The following is a 22,298-nucleotide window of genomic DNA, read 5'->3' as shown; positions in this document are numbered from 1 at the left end:
TTGAAGAGGGGAAGGTCAGCAAACTGGCAGCACTTTTATTAAAAAGCTGTGTGGGAAGAGAAGAGCAATATCTCAAACCTATCACAAACACGTGAAATGCTATGATCATTTTACACCTCAGTAAGCAGCGCTCCTTAAAGAATCCTCTTTATGAAATAAATTAGATTGAATTATATGGGAACTTATAAAATGCTCACAATAGTAAACTTTTGCTAACAGTATTGGGAAGATACTGAGATGTGTGTGTGTATAAGAATTTTTAGCCAATTAAAAATGGAACACATGGGTGATGCTACTTTCCTGCTGATTGAAAGACTCTTGCTGATTTTCTTATGCATACTGCCATCACAAAACACCAGAGCTGAGTCCTACAGGAATTTGACTATTCAGAAGGATCTGTTTACAGTCCTTTCATATAAAACTCTCCTGAAGTCCACTTCTTCCCTGTGGCTCTTAAATGCTAAGCTGCATCTACTCCACTAACACATACCATTGGCTTCTCAATTAGCATCTTGGCAACATCTTTCAATAAATTTCCACAGTAATTGGCTGACCCTAGGGACTAAAAATGAGAATGTCTGGCTACAAGAGTAGAGTAGAAGGTCCTGAATGCATTGGTGGATGACAGGATAACTGTCAGTGAGACCTGAGCATGGAACAGTGCCTTTAGTGTGCATTGAGTGAAGTGGTACCTCCAGGGGCAAGAATCCTTGCTCTGAAGCACAGGATGCAGTTTGCATTTTGGGCTTTTCACCTAACAAATTTCCCGCTACTGAAGGACTGCAGGACACTGGTAATGCCTTCACAGATTTTCTCCTGTTCTAAGGCATATTGTACATTTTGAGGCTCTTGGTCTTTTCTAAATAACTGCTTTAGGATGCTGGATTTTTCTGTGGCTTGTGATGTATGGTCAAGAACTTTCTGGATTTAATGCTGTTTGCATTAGTGTCTGTGATTGCAGGGGCTTGATTCAGTGACCCAGAGACCTCTTCTACTCTTATGTTTTAAGTCAGTAGCACTACGGTGATATTCATCAACTTGGGATTTGGACCAATGAACAGTATAGCTGCTGTATAAGTCACCTTTTTATGTAACAGCATTTATAAGCAGAAAGGCACTGAACCACAGGAAATTTTTAAAAAATAGACTAATAGTTGCCATCAATTTCCATATATCCTGCATAGGCAGTGACACCAATCCAGTGACATCCAGTGGGGGTAAATCCCAGCAGACATGACTGCTCTTTAGCAAGGGTTTTCTTTGTTGCTGACTGCTGCAGCTGATAGTCAAGTCCCATTGCATAAGCATATTCAGTGCTGGTTTTCCTTCCTCTTAAATTGGTGAAAATTTAGATCTTCTGTAGTGCATACTCATGAGATAGCAATCATTAATACTATCATGTTCTATGGCTAAATATATAGCCTTTGACAGTAAAATTTTATTTACTGTCCCATCTCCCCCAAACAGTTATGCACACAAAATATCCATAATCAAGCCTGTAATGGGCTATACATATGTATTATATTGGCATCAACAGTAAGGAGAACTTCAAATACTGTAACAGCTGTTGATCTTTAAGAAAGAACATCAACATTATATACTCATTTTTTATAATCTACTTGAGAATAAATTATTTCATTAGGATATAATGATTAATGAGCATACAGAAAGAATAACTATGCTGCTTGTTGATGGTTGTTTGAAACTGGAGAAATGTTCATCATACACCAGCTGCTGAAGATGGACATGGGCATATAATCAAACACATCTGAGTTACAACTGAAAAAGTTACAGTTTGCCATCCAAGCCATTATAATTAAAGGTGTGCACAATTATAGACAACCTTTGGAATACCTTAATATGAAGTGTACTTTCACCTCTAATACTAGGTATGATGGTTATTTTTCAGAAGTGAGTAGTTTATTAATTGTATTCACATAGCTAGCAGTAATCTCAGTGCACTGATTTAAACATGATACTGTTCTCATTCTTAAAGAGACAAAGTGTGGGTTCAACAAACAAATGGTTATTGCATATCAACTTCTACAGCATTTTATTCCTTTTTGTGAAGGGAAGAAAAGGGGAGGATGATCTACCGGAAGCTTTTTAAAGCCTTAAATTTCTGGAAACCCTGCTTCCTTAGGTGAGGGAAGCTCTTCTACAGCTGGTGTGACAGAGCTGCTGTTCAGCTCAGGGGGTGTCTCGATGAGGATATTGCAGAGTGCAAAAGCTTTGTGGTACGTGGAAAATGTAGTTGTCCATTGACAAAGAACACACGGTGTGAATGGCTGCACTGGTTAAGATCAAGGGTTGACCCAGCCCAATAGCCTGTACAACGGTGGCCATAAGCAGGTAGTCACAGAAGAGTAAAAACCCGGAGCAAGCACGTGTGATATCCCTCCRACACTCCCCTAGCGTTCAACTAGTTTTGTCTCAGGAAGCCCATAAATAGAGTGTAGTTTCTGTGTATTTTAACTGGTTATCGGACTGGAATTATCCGAGGCAAGGAAGTGTTTCTGTAGCTTGTTGAAAAAGCTGTTGCCTTCTGAAAATAAACAACAGCAAATTCTCCTTGCAAATGAGATTTTCATTTCTTTGAAATTGTGTTCTATAGCTATCTAAAAAGTTAAACTTTTGTAGTGACCTTCCAGTTTCTGGGTCTGCCTTTTTTATATTACTGTTGGCTATCTAGTTTTGGTTTGTCATTTCACAGATGCCTCGAAATTGTTGCTTGTCTTGTTTTGTCCRCAGGTTTTGGCTTGTAAAAATCCTGCAGTCTCTCAGAAACCCTACCTTCTTTAGGGTAACATTCTTTACATTTGGCTTTGCTGCCTCTCATCGTTTTGCATGTTTTAAGAACAACTGTGGGTTCAGAAGAAAAGTTGGAAATAAGTATAATGCTCACATAATTTGTTGAAATTAGCATAGACAACGATATTAAATACGTACGTCTGCATTTAGAAGGAAATTAAGGAAATAAATATTATTTATCCTTTTAAATTGGAGTGATACATAATCTTAAACCAGTATTGGGTACATTGCTTTGGTATGCATTATTTAAGAGTGTAKCTGGATATCAGGAAAATAGCTTATTTAACAACTAATTTCCTAACATTTGTTAGACTTGCATATTTTCTTCTGACTAGCATGAATTTTCATTGTACCAATAAAAGAACTTGGCTGAGTTATATGCAAATGACACTTTAAAGGAACTTTCAAAGAATTACATGAAGTAGAGGCATTTGTGCACACTTTGCAGCACAGTAGGCGTCAGTTATACAATTTGTTCTCAATAAATTGAGTTTCTGGACGGAAGGGTAGCCTTGCTTTACAGGAAGCATCAGGGTCTGAGGTCACAGGTTGTGTTGCCAGGTTTGCCACTGTCGTTGCAAAGGGAAGGTAGGAAAGAACAGCGTGGTTAAAAGTGCTGCCAGTTTTACTGATTGCAGTTCTGGGTACTTCATTTGAGATGGCTGACACTGGATTTTCAAAAATGCTGACCAGAAGCTTTAAAAGAAAAGGAAAAAGCAGTAGCCCTTCCAAGGGAAATGGGACTTTATTGTGGTGACTCAAATTCTGGGGGAAGCCCTATTAGTAAATGTTCCTTGAAAATGTGTCTTAATTTCTGGGTTTTCCCCTTCTAGAAAATGTGGAATATCATACACACCTTTCTAAAGCATTGGAGAATACGTGAGTGGAAGACATTCCATAATTGCCACGAATGTAATCTGTTGATTATATTTTATATTTTATCTGATTTTCAGCGTAAGTTGACTACTGTCTGCAGATCTTGTATTAAAATGGCAAAAATATGACMGATAACGCAAATATTTTTCACTTCCCCTGTCATTTTATCCTTACATTTTCAGCTTTTTACTTTATATTTTTATTTTTCAGACATTATACTTTTCTTCTAATAGCTTATCGGCGCTGCTCACATAAGATTAGTAGACCTTCCATGTGTAAAGCAGTTTGTTGGTTTTGGTTTTGCAATGCCAATAGCAAATGGCAAAAATAATGTTAAGCAAGTAGCAATTGCACAATAAAAAGATTGCTCATGTCCACACAATTCCCCATTTGCAAACGATGCGTTCTGTAAGCTCCCAGACAGGAGTTTATAAAACTTTTTTTTGTATGATGGGCAAAGCCATTCCAGAATTTGACATAAATGCCTTTTAGAACTGAATCAATAGTTAGAGAAAACAGCCACACTGTCTGAAAAGGTTTACAGCCTGTTTCCATTTATTCATTAAAAAGGGAAAAGCCGAGATGAAGAAATATGTGCACGTTAACTGAAGAGAGGGGCACCTTAGCGTAGTCAGGTAACCTGCCAGTTCAGGAGGAACCTTGTGCACAGATAAAAAAAACAAACCCACAATAACCAATTCTGTCCAGCCTTTCTGGTTGTGTGCAGCGGGAATGCAGGCATCTCAGTGACAACCTGTTTGTTTTTCCCAACACGTAGCACATTAAATGAAGTTTCTACAGGAGAGCCGAAAACATTATCTCTGCGCTGGCTTTTCCGAAGGTCAGAACCACGCTTTGCCTTCGCTGGTTGTTGCCCCTCGCCCGGGTCCAGCGAACAGGCCGTGAACGGTAGCTGCCGGGTGTGAGGGAAGAGGGTGCTCTTTTCTAATCTAGAAGGAGAAGGACATTTCAAAAAGTCAAATTAAGGAATGGAAAACAAAAGAAAGTGCATATTACAAAGTATTCTGTCTTTATGAGTCTCTCTTTCTCTTTCTGTGGACGAAGGTCCCCTGGGTTACACGCAGGTTCAGAACGACCCAGCTTTGGCATTTTACGTGGATACTCAGCGCCTGACAATGCTGTGGGTGGCTCGTTATTCTCAGCGGATGCATTAAGGAAACAAAACACCATATGAAGCCTGACTGCGGTCAGGACTGCTTTCAGGGAATGCATTTAGGCACTTGTTCTTGCCAGAGCAAAACTGCACGAAGGTTGCACTCCCTTGGACTCGCTTTTCTTCAGCCATCTCTAATCCTTCACCTTGGGAATGCATGACAGAGTTGATTAATAAATCGAAAATAAGAATAAAAAATGAATACTGAGAAGAAAGCCCTTGAATTGCTGCCTTGCATTCCTCTCTAAGTTCACATAAAGAAAGCAATAGCATGTTTTCTCATCTGTTTTTATTTTTAACTAGCATTCTAGTTATCAAAATGTCTTAATTGTTTCAAATGAAAAATTCAGCAGCTGGAGAGGCGTGAGTTGAAACATAAATCCAAGATTTTTCTGTTACCAATTGTGAACAGTGCTACTTTCATAAAATTACCTTTCATAAAAATGAGATATCTGTCTCTGAAGACTATCCCAGTGATCAAAAAAGTAAATAAATATTAAGGCAGAAAGAAGAATTGGTGACATTACTGCTGTTGTCAAAACTTTCTGATTTATTCCCAAAGAGAATGATGGTGTTTTTATCTATTACTACATTAAAACTTATTGTCAAAGCTACTCATTGATTTTTAGACTTAAACATACTTCATAGGCCTAAAAGTAGAGCGTGTATTTTTTTCTTTGCTTGCTTGCTTGCTGTGTCCTGGTATAGCCCAGCCTTCAGAAAAGTTTGTAATAGAGTAGTAGTCATTAAAAAAAAATTCTGAGATTATAATTAAAATAGAGGAAGTGTGGCCAGCAGCACTATGCTTCATTAAACATTACCTTGAACATTTTAATTTAGTCAGTTTAAAATTCTATTAAAATGTCATTTATTTCCCACTGAGAAGGTGGTGAAATGCGATTAAAAAAGTCAATATTAAAAGAAGAATAGAATTTTTGCTGATTACAAATACGATAGATCAAGTATTGCCTAGTATAGTGTGTCGGAGAGATTCCTCGTCTAGGTATTGAGTTTGTCTACAAGATAAGATAAGAAAGCAGCTTTCAGAATATTGAGCTTGTTATGGTTCTGAAAACTGAAACTAACAGTAAAAAAAGTCTGCCGCTCCCATATACGTGTGAGCAATGGTGGCCATCGCCTCTGTAGCTGACAGGCTCTAAATTGTCATTGCAATGTCCCAGTTTGTATTGCTGCTGGCACCACCGCACAAACGGCGGCAAGGGGGGGATCGCAAGGTGGGCACAGCTGAAACCGTCTCAGCATGATAGTTTTCTGCATCATGTAGATTTTTTTTCAAGCTTACCAAAACTTCTGATTCTTAACCAAGATTTGTATCAGAGATGATATTTACCTGAGATGATATGAGATAGCACACTATCTTTTCTTTTATAGATGTGATATGAAATATTTATAAYGTAGAGGCATCCCTGATGTCCTGTTCCCAGTTTCTCTCTCCTTGAGGGATGTAAATTTTTCATGCTAAAAGTTTCCTGGTTCAGTTTCAGTTTTTATAAAAGCTAGATAAGGATTTAAAAGTTCAGAGAACTTCATTGTTTAATGTTTAAAGTAAATGCTTAATATTTAACATTCTAGTTGTTTCTGATTGTTACACTTTGTTAAATCACATCAGGAACTGTTTACTGAAGTTGGAATATAAACCAGAAATACTGAAAACAAGTGGGAATAATTGTTGTAGGTCTGTGCACAAGGACAGGTTCCTCAGCAGCTCAGGAAAGGAAAGGTTAAGCATTGTGTGACTGGCTCAGAGCTGCCCACCTACGGAGGCTGGAGTAACTCAACAGCCGGAGGGAAGAGAAGGGAAGGAGAGAGGACGGACGTCTGCTGAAGCGATTCCCTTTTGGGGGAAAGGGAAAGTCTGCCAAATGCTGCTAGTCAACCACTCAGAAACAGTGTTCAGAAGGCCAATAGGATTAATATAGATGCTTCAAACTGAGCTTGCACTTGGAATGTGACAGAAGTGTGGAGTTTAAGCTATTATTTGAGAGTATYGTGGTATGTAAATGCTTAGCAAAAGTTAAGTCTGCAAAGACAGAGAATGAGAAGGTCAGGGAAGTATGGTAGCTTCAGACAGCAGAGGTGGGGAAAATGAATGCAGCTCTCCTTTAAATAGGTTTTCTTCCTTTAAATCAGATTGAGTTGAGTTCAGGCTCTTGCAATTTAAAAAGATAACTTTGTGAAAAGATCACCTGGCTTCCTGTAAGAACTTTATTTCTCTCTGTTAAGGAGAGCTTTGTCGCTGTGGATTTGATGTTACTGCATTTTCAATCTGATCCTTTTGTCCTGTCAAAAGAAAAACTATTAGTGAACTTGCTGAATGGCTTTAACCTCTAAACAGAATTCAGGAAGTCTCTTGCTTCATTCCTCTAGTTCTTAAAAGCACTTTGTATGTTCAGGTCAATAACTGCAATATCCACTCAAAAATCAAAACAACTGTGTTAGAGAATGTAATCTTCCTGCTGCTGCGCTTGTTTCTTGGTATAACCCAGCTTTTCTGACCACACTAAAACTTCAGAAATGGCTCCAGTCATGTCGTAAGGTTGGGATGAATGTGTTTGGTAGGATGTTCCACTGAAACGAATGTTCAGGTACTGCTTGACTTTTGGGGCTACCTGAACTGAAGTACCGCTTGCCAATATTTGCTAATTGTAGGGTGTTTTGAAAAACATCTTGTGAAGCATGGCTCTCAATGTTTTTCACTCTTGGGATATTCCTCAAGGCTGAAGTATTTTTCTGTTTATCAACAAAGTGAAATTCATTAAAGACCCAAACTGAACATCTCAATGCAAAAGAAGAAATTTAACCTTAAACAGAAATTCTCCACTGTACAGATTTTTGTGTCATTTGAATAGATAATAATGTTTTCCATGAGGAAGCGTGTACCAAATAATGATGTTGAAGGGTAGAAATATTTTAAAGCAATTTAGTTTAGTGTTGTCAAGGTTCTATAATAAAAACTATGTTTGATGTTTAACCTGAATTATACTCACTCATAGATCAAATGTTGTGCTGATGGCTATACCTGTTGACTTAAACTTATTGGATCTGTAAGCAACCATACTTATGGAAGCTATAGTAAATACTTATTTTCTAATCCGCAAATACTGCCTTGATATTCTCAGCACCCTGGTGTCTGTGGCTTTTCCACCAGCTATCGCACAGGATGTGCTTATCTAGCTCAAGGAATGCCTCGGTGAAGATAATCAGGCGAATACAAAAGTCTGTGCAGTACAGCRTGCTGCACCGCGCAGAGCTGCTAGCTTGAGCCCTGGAAACAGTATCAGGATGGTCTCAAGCCAAGGTAATTAGTTCTGCCTCCCTGAAAGGGTAATTAGTCAAAATACCACACTTAGGCAGCTCTGCTGCTTCTGGTTCCCGAGATAACTCATCGCAGGCAGCGCAGGTAGCTCTGCGTGGTGCTGCTTCAGGGAGCCGGCGCACGCCGCGTTGTCCCCCCGCCACCGGCATGGCTTTACCTCACTTGAATTGCCGCATCTCTTCATCATTTCTCTTTGTAGTATGAAATAAGCCAAGCAGCTTGTGGTTGTGCTTTCCGTGAGAAATGTTATTCTGATTTAGCTAAATGAAATCTTTCTTCTCTTTCTTAATAAGTTCTTCAAACAAGCTAAGTCTGTTATGAAACTATTATGGCTGACCAGAGGACAGTCATTAAAAATACATGGCGTATTGCAACACATCATTTATACTTAATATTTGCAGTAGGGTGATCATTTATATAGTTTACTTTACCACGTTTGCCCCATTTAGGCTGTGCAGTTTACTTCTTAAATGTGTTCTCTTGAAATTACATTACTGAAACAAAGTCTACTCCCTCCTCAGCCCTGCACCCCRCATCACTAATAAATGGCTTGGCAGATGTTTCATTTGCCTCTCTTCCCTTGGTTTAATCTGTATTTTCAATTTTTTCTGTTTAAGTTCTTTCATAAGGCTTTTTTTTTTCTTTTTTAAGCAAAGTGTAACTTCTGGTAGAACCACCACTGTGTTTTATAATATAATGTTCAGAGGCTCAGTCATGAAACTTATTTATACTTCTGTGCAATCCAGTTTCTACAGTGGTCTCCAGAAGATCTATTAAAGAAAAAACAAGCAGGTACATCTGTACAGGTTGAGGTATTTTTAAAAACTTACAGTGCTATTATAAAATTATCCTTGAGATTACTGACCAATGCAGCTCTTTTACTGAAGATTTAATTTTTGTTATGAGGCATTAAGGCATGTGAGGTGTTCGGTGATGTCTTGGTATTGCACGTTACAGGTCAGCTCCTCTTTGCTGTACTGACTGGAGAATCTGCCAGGTTTTTCTCATGAGAGTTCTCAATGTGAGTGTTTATCAGGCATGATCTCACGTGCTCTTTCATTTCATGCAGCATATAGATCAAAACAGTGGTTTTAGCTGAACTGTAAATCCTACGTGTGCCTTAGTTGGACTTTTAGCTGCAAGTCAAAAAAAAAGTTGTTAGTATTTCAGCCCAAACTCCCAGGTCTTGAAATGGTCTTCCTGTGCTAGCTCTTGTGTAAACACTACAAAATGACATTTATAACTGCCAGGCAGTTTTTGCAAATATTGAAATCACAAAAATCACTGCTGGAGTGTGCCAGAGTAAATACAAGAGGTTGAAAAATGATCCAACTATACTTTTAAAATAAATACAAAACAAGCAAAATAATTTTCAGTAATGTGGACAGTTGTCTGGGGCCAGTTTCTGTCTCTTGTGGCAGCTTAGGTGCCTACAGAAGCTGGCAGAGTCGGCTTCTGGGGTTTGTGTGGCCTCTGTGAACTACCAAAATCTCCTCCTCTAGTTGAGGRTTTTGTCTGTGTAATAGCAGAAGAGCGAACCAGATGTGCATAAGTGACAGAAAAAATCTTCCTCCCAGGAGGAGCTTGCTACTGTCATCATCCCTTTCACCTTACATGTTCTTCCGTCCGGTGAGCACATTGCTGTTTGAGCTGCGGATGTCTCCCTTCATCTCGGTGTGTCAGTGTTCAGTCGTTTTGTAATGACTGCACAGTAAGAGTCTTCTTTAAACTCTTTTTAAGAAAGCTTAGCTCTCTCTTGCTCAACTCCAGTTCCCCCTAGAATAGCTATTTGGTGCATCTTAGTCTGTCTTCTGTCTGTATTATATTTCCAGCACAATCTGAGCCCATGTAATCAATTCATTCTTCAGTAGTTCTGACATTGGATTAATAACTAATATGATAAAGATGTGAATATTTAGGTTGTGTGTCATGCTATGGGTCAGAAGAAGGAAAATTTCAGGGATCTTTGGTTGCAGTCTCTCTAGCTAATATATGCCTTTCTGCATATTGACTGAGTCTCATAACTTCTAACTTAATAGAATTTTCTCTCCCATCTGACTATACTCATTTATTGTTTGCCAAAACCTGTAAAGGCACAGTCGTATGCTTCATGGTCAGTACTTACTGATGCCTTGAGTATCTCTGAATCGAGTTATTCCTCTACCATTTTTGATAATAGAGGCTGAAGTGATATAATCTGGAAAACGTGGATATTTGTGATTATATTTAATGACAGTTCTGTGTTCAGAATTTGATGGACTGGCTGAGTGTGTAGCACCAGGTACTCATGCAGTCACCGTATGCATGAGCTAGATAAAACACAGCAGACAAGAACCTGAAAATCACCTAACTACCTTGACACTGATGTCACAAGATTAAAACATAAGATTAAGATTTAGTCACTGGTTTCCCATTCCATTATACCCTTCAAAATAATTACTAATCAATACTGAACAGCAACAGAAGATAGATTTTCTGTAACCTTGTAGATTAGCTAGATTGAAATGAATAGGAACAAAAGAATTAGTGTATTGGATCAGATTAGGCCCATTTATCTTGTGGCTGACAGAGGTCAATATCAGCTCTTTTAGACGAAAAATTTCAGAAAGCAAACTTTATTTAAGGATGTAAAAGATGACTGCTACCTTAGAAAGGAACCATCTACTTTCCCATTAAAGTACATCTGAAGAAACATGGTCATAAGACAACACAATTTTTCTGTGTAACTGAAATCAGTTGGAAAGTGTGAACAAAATCCTGAAAGCCTGTTTTCTTTTTTCTTGTTCATGCTGCTCATTTCTTGTTCCTCCTTTTTGCTTTGCTTTTTGATTCTTTTACTTTCTGTTGCAAAAATACCCTAGAGACAGAGTATAGTGTGCTTCCAGAACTGTCTGGTACAAATTAAAAACAAAGCTCTACTTCCTTCTCCCTTTGTCTTGGAGCTGCACGCTGGAGAGCAAGAGTACCCGTTTTACTGTTGCAGTGSAAAGGGAAAATGTAGCTCACGATAATTACAGCGCTTTCCAAAGGCTGATCACACTGTAAGGAATTGTCCTTCCATCTCCTGGATGACAGGTTCTGCTAAATAAAGTAATGACAAGTCAATTATTTATCATTTCTGTCAGTAGCATCTCCACAGAATCTCTTGGAAAACAAAAAGAATATAGGATTACCATTATGTGTAAAACCTGTTTTCATCACCAGTACGGTACTACTTTATTCAGGTGAATGTGCAATCTGAAGAATCAGCTAAAGAAGACAACACACTTCCTATCTGAAGCAAACTGATGACAGACAGTATGACAGTCTCAGTCTTGCAGAAGAAAAACTGAGGAGCAGCACTGCAAAAGCAGCTGTGCGAAGCACTATTAACCTTGACCTTTTTAGAGGGGGAAGGTAGCGTAGCAGGGTGTTAGTATTTTCCTGATCTCCCGATTCAGCCAGAGATGCAGGTACTGCAGTACTGTTTTGGTAGTGTCTCAGTTGACTTCTGTATAAGTCTTCCACAGCACTATAAAGASGTAAAGACTATGCAACTTAGAAAATCTATCAGACAGCTAGGGTAATGCATCCTGAATATTCATATAAGCAACTACTGCCTGAAATTTTTTTTTCAGTTTTAGGTTTGAAAATCTTCCTGAGAATCAGCATAAGTCTTACATGCTAAAATTCTCTCTCCTAAGGTTATTTTTCTTGAAAGTAGGTGTTTTATAGAGAATTTTTCAGACCTTTGCATGGGGCAAAAACTGTTTTAGAAACACACACATAACAAATGAACGCGAGGGGCAAATCAGGACTGCTTAAAGAATCATTCTCTAACCAAAAAAGTGCTTAATGTATCATGAAGATTATCCCAACATATAACATGACCAAATCTTCTTTATATTCTACTCTTCAAAAACCAAAATAATAGCTACTTATTATAACAGGGTAGAGAACACCAACAAAAATTGACTTCAGTTATTTTCCTGACTAAACCAAACTGACTTTGGGCAATGCTGAGAAGTATTAATCATTTAATATGGCTGTAAAAAAGCAGGATGTTCTTTTGCTTTGTTGGTTTTTTTTTTTCTAGGTAGGCTATATGGAAGGTACTTAGCCCTAATTCCAAAAATAGTTCATGTTTTCTAGCATGGATAAAACTCTCTCCAAATAATGCTTTATTAGAGACAATTGACAATGCACACACTGTCGGTCTGGTCGCATGATCTTTGAGGGACAAAAAGCAGATTAAAAGAATAATATGTTAGATTATGTAAAGTGAGTTGAGTTGTACTGTACTGATTCTTTCCCTGTGTTTTCAAGCTGTAAAGATTGGTTTTGTCATTTCTGCTTCTGTCTCCTAGAAAGGACAAAACAACTCATCAACTGACAGGCTTATGATGGATTTCAAAGTCTGTACGCAAAATAAGTTGAGTAATAGATGCCCAGCAACTGTACATAAGTAGGATTTACACGTGACATGAAGAAAAGACTAGATAATGCGCTGAGAAAAACCCATTATCAATCACAATCTCTATTCAGTGGAAAAACACACCATTCCCTCAAAGACTATGACATGRCGGGTGGTATTTTGGGAAAATATTTGTGAATAGTGAATAGTTATTCAAATGACTGCTACTGCATTCGCTAGGTTTATGGCTTTATGACATGTATTCTTGCTAATAATGTTGTGGAGGATAGAAAACATGTTTGGCATCGAACAAAGACATTGACTCTTAAAGTATATGCTTACGTGCTATGCTTTAATCTGGTCCTGTATCTGCTGTGAGTCCCTGAAAATAAAACCAGTTATGGGAGAGGATTCACACATGATTTAACTTTTTAAAAAAAATCTTTGGACAAAATACCTATTCAAGAATTTATTTTTCATTTTTAAAGGAGCTGATTTAAAAAGAGAGTAGCTAAACATTACCGTGATCTTTTTATATTTTTGAGACAAAAGTTAAGTACAGTCCTCTTGTGCATTCAGATTGCTAATATTATCAAGCAAATATATTTTAAAGATGTTCTCTTCTTGCATTAGGTAGAATTGAGGTTATGTCTCTAAAAACACAAGAAAATGTCTCAGTTATGTTATTGGTTAACATTAGAATTTTCAAAATCCTTGGAAAGATTTGGGAACATCAAATGTCACACACCTGTATGCCCAGCACTGCTACTTCCAAAAATCCCAGCATCGTGCCCTGCTTCAGGGAAGCATATATACTTACATGAGCTGAACTGTGTATTTGGAATTGAACTTGTGTGTTAGTGTTTGCCTGAATCTGAACTGCCAAGAAAAACTCAGAGTGTTGACACAAGATTTATTATCCTGGTCATACACCATTTACAACAAATGCTTCATATTTCAGCTTTATCAAATCTTGGTGGGTGTACCTGGCAAGACGTAGGTTAAGAAAATGAAGTACTAGAGGGGCAAGAGCTAATGCAGACATAGCGTGAAGGGTATGGGAAAGACTGTTTAACCGTACAGACGGCAACAAATGGTGCATTAAAGCATGCAGACCTCTTTAAATTCAAATCTGCTTTCGTAAGGCCCATCCTGGGCCCACCAGAGTCAAGGAATTTTTTTTTTTTATTCATTTGGAACTATTAAATCAGTTTTACATGGTGTCTTAGAAGAAAGAATTTTTTACCAGTTGCATTGGCAGCAGGACTGGTTAAACAGTCCCAGTACCTGTTACCCTTTTGTTTTCCCTAAGTTATCAAAGTAGGTGCTGCTATCAATACTAACTGTTCCCTTTCCTCTTTCTTCCCCACCCTTTTTCCCCTTTCTCCATGCAGGCCAAGTCCAGTTTAACAGCAATTCAACCTTACTGCCTTTCATATTTAGTAAAAAGCTCAAGAAAAAGTAATTTCTTTATGTAACAGTAATATATAGAGTAGAGATGTGTAAGTCAGCATTGATTACCTCTGTCCTTGTCCCTCTTCTCTGCCCAGAGCCATGAGTACCAAGGGAACTAGCACAGATGAGGTCTGTGTTTAAGGTTTTGAAATATTCATACAAATTCTGAGGCTTCTGGCATGAAGCTGAACCAGAAGCTGATCATCAGCTGTTAATTGGGAATGAGTAAAATTTTAATCATTTCATTTGTGTTCTGACAGCTTACTGCAGGGAGGGATAATTTCCCCAGAAATGGAGAAATTTTATTACAGCAGTTGTCATGAAAAGCTCACAGTTGAGCCCCATATTCTTTAATCCTTATTTCAAATGTTCAAATAGCGTTAATGTAAAGGCTTTGGCTACAGTTGAATCTGAGTTTGAGAACCTTTGAAATTTACCCGTCTTTTCGGTAGAACATATCAAGAAAATGAAAAWCATACAAGTATGAGAAAATTTGTTTTGCAACTAGGAGACTTTTAAAGATTTGAGAGATCCAGAAAATTGAACATCTAAAAACTCTTCAGGATATTTTGTATTAATTAGCAACAATTGTCATTTCTTGCATTGAAACTAAACGAAGTGATCGCTGCCTTCGCCTAGTAATGAGAAATGAATCCTAAAAAAAGTGTGAAATCAATTACTTCTATGACTGTTGTGTTAAGCGTTATGCAATCAAAGGCTGCTTTGCATTCGTAACACATCCAAACTCTCCTTTCTGAATAAGCTCAATTATTCTAGCTGTTTGTTCTAAACCTTTGTTTCTTCTGAAACTAAAATCTTTGATTGCAATAATAGTGCAATTTACTGCAAAACTCTTTTTTATCCTATGCTATAAATTGGCAGCATCAATATGTAATAATATTTTGAAGGTCATACATTTCAATTATACTCAGACTTACTCATAGGTTACAAATTGCTTTAATCAGGGATGTACGAAGCAAATACGTAGTCCCCGAAAGATTATTTCAGATATTGTGTTATTCTTGTCATTTCTTTATTTTTTTAATAAATGTTTCCAAGGACAAAGAAATTGTTTTGCCTGAAATAGCAAGATAGGAAACATGGACACTAGCTCTAGTGACAAATTCTGATTCATTCCCATAATATGAGTGTAATAATTGGAAGGATAAGACCAAATAGTGGTGTCATCCTGCCATGAAAATATTTCTATACTTAAAACTATCAGAATTTTCTTGAATGAGAATCRTGAACAAGGTTTTGCATGATTCTGATGTAAAATTAATTTTAATTTTCTGATTCATGTGATGTAGTTGATTTCTGAAAGGTTTGGAGTACATGCTATACCTCCTTCATATTTCAAGTTCACAAACAGGAAAATAGATGAGCAACCTTGTCCGCTTACTTAAAAAAAAAAAAGACTAAGATCTTTAAAAAAGTAATATATAATATTTACAGACATACCCTCCCTGAATTATGATTATTAAAATATTAGATCTTATTTGCTTTATTTCATCATTGTAAATGTAACAGCCTCTTAAGGAGTCGTGATTGCTGGAGGAATATAAATTGGAGCCCTTCTGGACTAAACGGAAAGGGCCTCTTGCAGTGTGTTGAGTCCTTAAAGTTCACTGGATTTTTTGATTTTCTTGAGGACTGGGAGAGATGCATATGTATGTGTGGTGCAGTCATAGTCCCAAGAACAGAGCTAATTAAAAAAATAAAAAATAACTGAGACTTTTTTACAATGAATGTGCTGCTTTGCTGAAACCAGGAGAGTTTCACAGAAATATACTGAGGTGAATATTTAACAGATRGGGTATCTGAGGTTCAGGGTAAAATGCTGAGAAGATAAAAGGAGTTCTTGCAGTAGCTGGTAGTACTAACTATRCTCTTTTATACTTCTGTACATGCATGGTATGAATAAACAGTATGACCATGGTTCTTCCAGCATTCTAGTTATCTTCAAACCATCATTTATCCCTTTTGTCTAGCAAATCTCTGGATTTTTTCATGGATATGAAATTGGGCTACTCTGGTAGATGGCTTGAAATGGTCCTTTTTGAGGCAGCATTTCGAAGGATAGAGGTGATAGCTAGACAGAAGTTGCATTTGCAAGTACGTGAATGCAGGTGCTACAGCAAGGATAAAAATGCCTGGCTAAATCTCTGACCACACTCCTTGCCCTCTAACTTTTTCATGACTTCTGTCACATAGGAATTCCACAGCAGCTCATCTTGAGTCTTGGCAGGCACTCGGATTGAGTTAGAATAGGAATATATAGGCGTTATGAAATTCTGCAATAGCTTTTCTTCTGTCAACTCTAAGGTAATCTTAAAATAAAGTAGGAAGCAATACAGCTGGGAGAGTTGTTTTGTAAAATCAATCAATGCTGAAATGGTGATGAATTTTACTGAGGTTTAATTCTCCTGTTTTCTTGAGTGGTCAKTGCACAGGCAGCAGGAACACTTGGATTTTACTGATGTCTCTATTCCAGCGCTGTTATAGTGATGCCAGAGTAGGTTGAACTGTTCCCTTCTTTGTCAGGAATGACTGTTGCTTGCAAAGTCTTTATACCTGATAACACATACAGGGTAAAGAACGTACCTTGCTTTTTCGAAACAACAGATGCTGCCTGCAACTGAAAATGGGCTTGTCAGAAGGACGGAGCTCTCTGATAGACAGCATTACATGGTAATAGAGTCGAATACAGAGTACATTTTGTAGATGAATATGCAAAGCGGTTTTGGTGTGAAAATCTCAAAAGAAAATATAGATTGCTAATAAATAGTTATTTGATTAGAACTATTTGTGTAATTTGAAATCCTTGCAACAACACAGGATAATTTCCCCAAATTTTCCTTTTATTTATTTCGTCTTGGTTTTTCCTTACCTGCTTTTATATTTTTGACTCAGCAGTGTCAGAGAAAACCTTCTAGATAAGAGAAATTTTGAGAAATGTTGATAAAATTCACTATTTAAATGTACTGTGAAGTTAACTGTATTACAAAGAAATATCCCTTTTATTTCTTAGGTGGAGAGTTTCTGTTTTGAACCTGTGACCAGTTAGTTTCATTAGATGTTCCCCAGTGCTTGTATCATTCGCTATTCAGCTTTTCCATGCTGATGGTGATTCTGTATAGCCCTGTCATATCAGCAGTTGTGTGCTATCAAGGCTCAGGATTCCTACTCAGTTTAGCTGTTCCTTGAACAGAATTTGTTCCATCCCTTGATAATTCTTTCTCTTCTCAGTTTTCTCTTTCTTTTTCATTTTTATTATATCTTTTTAGAGATGGAGGGAAAGGGAGGGAAAGAACTCCATGGAATATTCAAAATATAGGTTTTCTTTAGGTCATATCTGAATTTCTACATGAGCTTGTACATGCTTGAAAAGCCAAAGCAATCATCAATATTGCCTTAAAAGCCAGTCTTGGAAATATTTATTACCAAGCAGCAGTGCTTGCTCCTAAGAATGAATACAATGCAAAGGCAGTGTTAACCTCTACGGACTCAAAAATGAAGTTTCCTCAAATAAGTATCACAAGATTTTGTTTTACTAAAAATTTTGCATCATTAAAGGTATAGCTTATTGTTGTTAGAGATTAGTTTTTAACAAAACCTTAGTTAGAAAGTGAAGGTGCTTCATTATAAGCAGTCAATACTCTATATTAACTTAGAAAATTCTATTTTTTGTAGTTCAAATGRATTTCAAGATTGAAGAATGTCATTAAATGTGAAATTGGTTAATCATTTTAATACTGAAATATTTTCTAGGTAGTACTGGACACGGGTACATTCATGTGCAGGTTAAAATGCTTCATAAAGAAAAATTATTTCCTCTGTAGGTGAAATTTGAGCAGATGCAGATGAGTCACTGCCAGTTCCTAACAGCCGAGGGGCTTCTGCATCATCCATATTTCATCAAGCATGAACAATTCCCACTGAAATCAAATGGGTTTTATCTATGGCATCTTTGGCTATGCTGGGGCTTAAATGATGTCTCTGATTAACTGAAAATGTACTTTCCTCTGCACGTTTTACAAGGCATTCTGCCAGGTTCAGGAAAGCCTGATTGTCCCTGGCAGTCACCAGTGTCATTTGCCACCATTTTGCAGGTGGGAAAATTGAGGCACAGAGAGGTTAAGACACCTGAAACCAAGAGACCTGAATGCCGATGTGCTGTGAGCGATAATCCAGAGGTGAAATTGTTGCCCCTCTGAGTAGGAACACCTACTGATTTCAGTGGAGCTAGCGACATCGCCACAGACTTTGACTTTGAACCTCATTTTTGAGACTTCTCTAGCCTCTATGTACAGTGAGGAAAGCTGAATCCATTTCCTTTTCTGAATTACAAAAGCAACATAACCCTTCCCTGCCCTCCCTCCACAGGGAAGGGCATGGTTCCTTTTTCCCATTAGGCAGCAAAAACTTATTAATTTCAGAAAACAATGCTACTGAACCGTGGTTTTTAGGGATACAAGGACAATAGTAATACTGCACCTTAACTCTGTTAGAGGCCTTTAAGCATAGTATAATAATCCAAAATTTTTAGAACTCATAAAAAGCATAGTAGAGACATACTGAGAAGACATATGTCCAAAAAGTCATAACACCATGCTGACGGAATTGAAACAAATGATGCATTTTTGTCTAGAACAAATGAATGTAAAAATGTGGTCTAGTGATCACAGTAGAAAGGTGGGAGTGAGGAGACTCTGCCACTGAGGACTTTCAAGTTTCTCATAATGTTTAATCTTCAACTGGAAAAGACCCTCAAGAAATATAATGCTGTATTTTGACATGATTTTCCTCTGGACCTTTGCAAAAGAAAGTTTCAGCTGTGATGTTTTGTGTAATAGATGTACATTTCCTTTCAGGTGAGACTCCCAGATATGTTTCATACAGGCAAAAAATATCCTTTTCCAAGACTGAATTCTTTATGCTTCAGCTGTTTATTTGACTATAGCCATCATTTACATTGCTGTCTATTAGATAGCAAAAATAGCCATTACTAGAAGGAGTAGCTGTGATTTCTTCCAGGTTCTCTCACCATTTCCAGCTGAAATGAAATGCATTGTGTGAAATAGCAATAAAAGTTTTCTGGCCTTTCTTTCCTGTGCTTCCAGCAGGAAGCCTAAGGCACACTGAAAGATGAAAAACCTCTTTTTCTTGCCCAAAGGTATATCATCAATAATGTCAGCTTTCCTCATTGCTGATGTCTGCTTCCCTGGCCAGTGATCTACCCTTTCTCACATCTTTTTGAGGTAAATGTAGCAGTAGCATCCRTAGCTTATACTTGTAAACAGTGTTCTGCTCTTTTGAATGGTGGGTTTGGTCCAGCCTGCTGGTGTATATGTGAATACTTAGATCCACAAATGTACTTAAGCAATTAATCACAGTTAAAAAATTTCAATGAGAATTCGATGCTTAAATGGCATTTTGGAATGTGGTTTTACCCTCTTTGCTTTGTGCGTGTGCACAGAACAGAGAGCTGGCATGCAGACCCACCTCTGCCTAAACAGAGGGATGCGTGCAAGGTTTTCCAAGATACTGCTCCTGCCTCTGTCAGACTTCGCCAGGATGTTTTACAGTAAAATACTCCACTCTTGCCTTTTATAGAGGTATTCATCCAAAGCTCCCCAAAAAACTCTTGCAAACAGGAGTGACTTGAGTCTTGTGATTCTGCTGGGTTAGTATTATTAAACATGTTTTGCTGGTGAAAAACCTCAGGCAGAAAACATGTTAATTTTTCCACTTCTGGTTTGAGAGATAGATCCATAAATAATACATAAAGCCATGGCTACTGGTCCTTTCCTCAAGCCGTCTCTTCTTATTTTTTCAAATGTACATTTTTCTTAAAGGTTAGTAGGGCAACAACACAAAAGAAACATTATAACCCTAGGAAATATAATTGAACTTATTTCTAAATCTTTGTGACCTTGTGACTGCAGCTGCTGCTGAGCCACTCTGTTTTTGCTGAAGATTATGAGTGAAATAACATTCTCATACCTTAGCAGGAACCTCAGTTAATGTACCAATATGTGGAGAAGTAAAGCAAAAAAAGGTTTTTTGACTGCTTCCCAGCAGCATTCAGAGAAATTCTGAATAGTGTTTGGCAATCTGACATCAGTATTGCCTAGCAGTTGTCGTGTAACTGGGCTTTTTGCACTCCCTGATGGGCTGCAAATAGCTAATTTAATGTTCTCTTTCTGACCAGTGGGTTAATATGCAAGCTCTACATTGGGATGCATAATCTAAATTGTCCTGCACGTCTCTGGTTTCATTGTTGAATTTCCCCTGTCCCCAGCCCAAACTACTCCTCASGGCTGAACACTGAGTAAGGTAAAAGGTTTGGTAATCTCTGAAGCTGGTTTAATTCCAGAAAGACGGGTGCTTATTTTTTATTACGTGAGAAAGATTTTGAAGATAATGCTAGAGCTCTCTCCTCTGAAAGACGCTTCCCCACTCCACAGCTGGGAGAACCTTGGCAGCGCTTGGTTAGCCTGTGAGCCACTGTTGGAAAGCATTTCTTTTACACATACCCAATTTTCAATATCATTTTTTTCAGTCAGAGACTTGCTGCAGTCATTCTGATTTTCCAACTGGATAAAGCAAAATTCTTTACCTTGGTCTAAATTTTCACCACGTTTTCACCATTCTCACTTGACACCATTTTCCAGTTAAATGCCCGTCAGCACCTGTCCTTGATGTAGAATATGATAGCTGATTTAACGCRTGTTTTTAGCCTCTGGGAGTGATGCTACTTTAGATACTTCTAGAGATCTATTTTATCTTCTCATTATCATAGCATGGTTTTTCCCTCTTCAGACTTCTGTTTGAGATTCCTGCTTTGTCCGTGTGTGTCACCCAGGCAGCTGAGATGAATGGATCCCCTTTTACTGACCGCCTTTGGTCTTCTGCTGGCATTGCCAGAAGGATTTAATGGCTGTGTGCCCACCTACCACTGAAACCGAGCAGCAGCACAACACACAACTTCTGAGAGTCCTTTCAAAGCCTGAGACCAGGGCTTAAGCCTGATTTGGTCTTGACAGCTCCTGGCAGTTGATTTGACAGAATCTGAGCCACTACCTTTATAGTGAGTGCAACAGCCCTCGTGTCTTTTCTAAGGATTTTGCATTACAAAGGAGTTTGGACTTTTATGCCTATACCAATGAATCAATGTAAAGACAGAAAATAAAACCAAATTCTTTTGGACTTAACCAGCAGAGAATCTTTGCTATTGACAACCAACTTCGTCGTATTTGCTAAGATATTTGGTATAATTCTGAGCCTTTGTCAATAGTTAAGCACCTGCATAAAATCTGAACTTAGAACTACAGAAGTGGAATACGGTTACTGTAATTCACTGTGTCCTTGCCTTCACTATTACATCTGTGAATCTCTAATGTTCCGCAGAGCTTCATCTCTACGTGTCTTTCCTCTGTGTCTTTCTGTGTATGTTTATGTCTAGATAATTGATTTGAAAAATATTGTGAGGGCCTTATGAAAGGCAACAGGGGCCTAACTCTTTTTTCACTTATCTGTGTCTACATATGAAATAATTCACTGAAATGGGTGGACTTGATGAGGTAAAAGCAGATTAGAGTGGAAAATCTGGGCACATATTCCTATCTTTATTTGCAAAATAAATTTGGTGGCATATTTTATAGTGAGATCTGCTCATAAAATGTTTTGATTTTGGCCATTTTTGTATATTTGGTTTATGGAACTGATTTTCTAATAGAAATATAAAAGTTTACTATGCCATTCAGATTGATTGCTCTTTTCAGTATTCAGTATAGTGGCTATGTGAATTGTATTAAAGGAGCAGTGGAATGACAGATCTTGATGGCTACAAAGTTAATACCTTGACTGATCAAACATCAAACCAGAGAAGCTATTTTTTTAAATGACGGATATAGAGCTGGCTAGCTGAAAATTGCTTTTGCAGAACCAAAGTGATCCATTGCCAGTTAATATATACTAGAACTTGGCAGAGTAACATCGGGTATGCACCTAGGAGTTTGCTCTGTGTCCATCATTGGTGTAAGAGTGAAGAATATTTTCCCTGTACTGCCATAAAGAAGAGTGGCTCTCCTGGGTTTTTTGCTTTTTGCTTTTTGTTTTTTTAATTTATTTCACTAATCTATGGAGAAGGAACTTCTTGATGCACATTGGAATAATTTTTCTTCACAACTAAACTCTGATTTACAGTCCTAGGAATTTAGTTTCATATTTTGAAATCCCTGGAATGA

The 22,298-nt window shown here is 37.7% G+C and overlaps 1 long non-coding RNA gene across 2 annotated transcripts in view; it reads left to right on the top strand.

The window, feature by feature from the left end:
• Positions 1-22,298, top strand: part of LOC112962524 — a 104,255-nt gene that overhangs the window by 81,011 nt on the left and 946 nt on the right. The window lies entirely within an intron of this gene.

Source organism: Apteryx rowi, unplaced genomic scaffold, assembly GCF_003343035.1.
Source record: "Apteryx rowi isolate R43461 unplaced genomic scaffold, aptRow1 scaffold_15, whole genome shotgun sequence".
NCBI classification, from domain to species: domain Eukaryota; kingdom Metazoa; phylum Chordata; class Aves; order Apterygiformes; family Apterygidae; genus Apteryx; species Apteryx rowi.
Note: the sequence above shows the minus strand (reverse complement) of the source record. Positions and strands in the feature narration are given on the sequence as shown.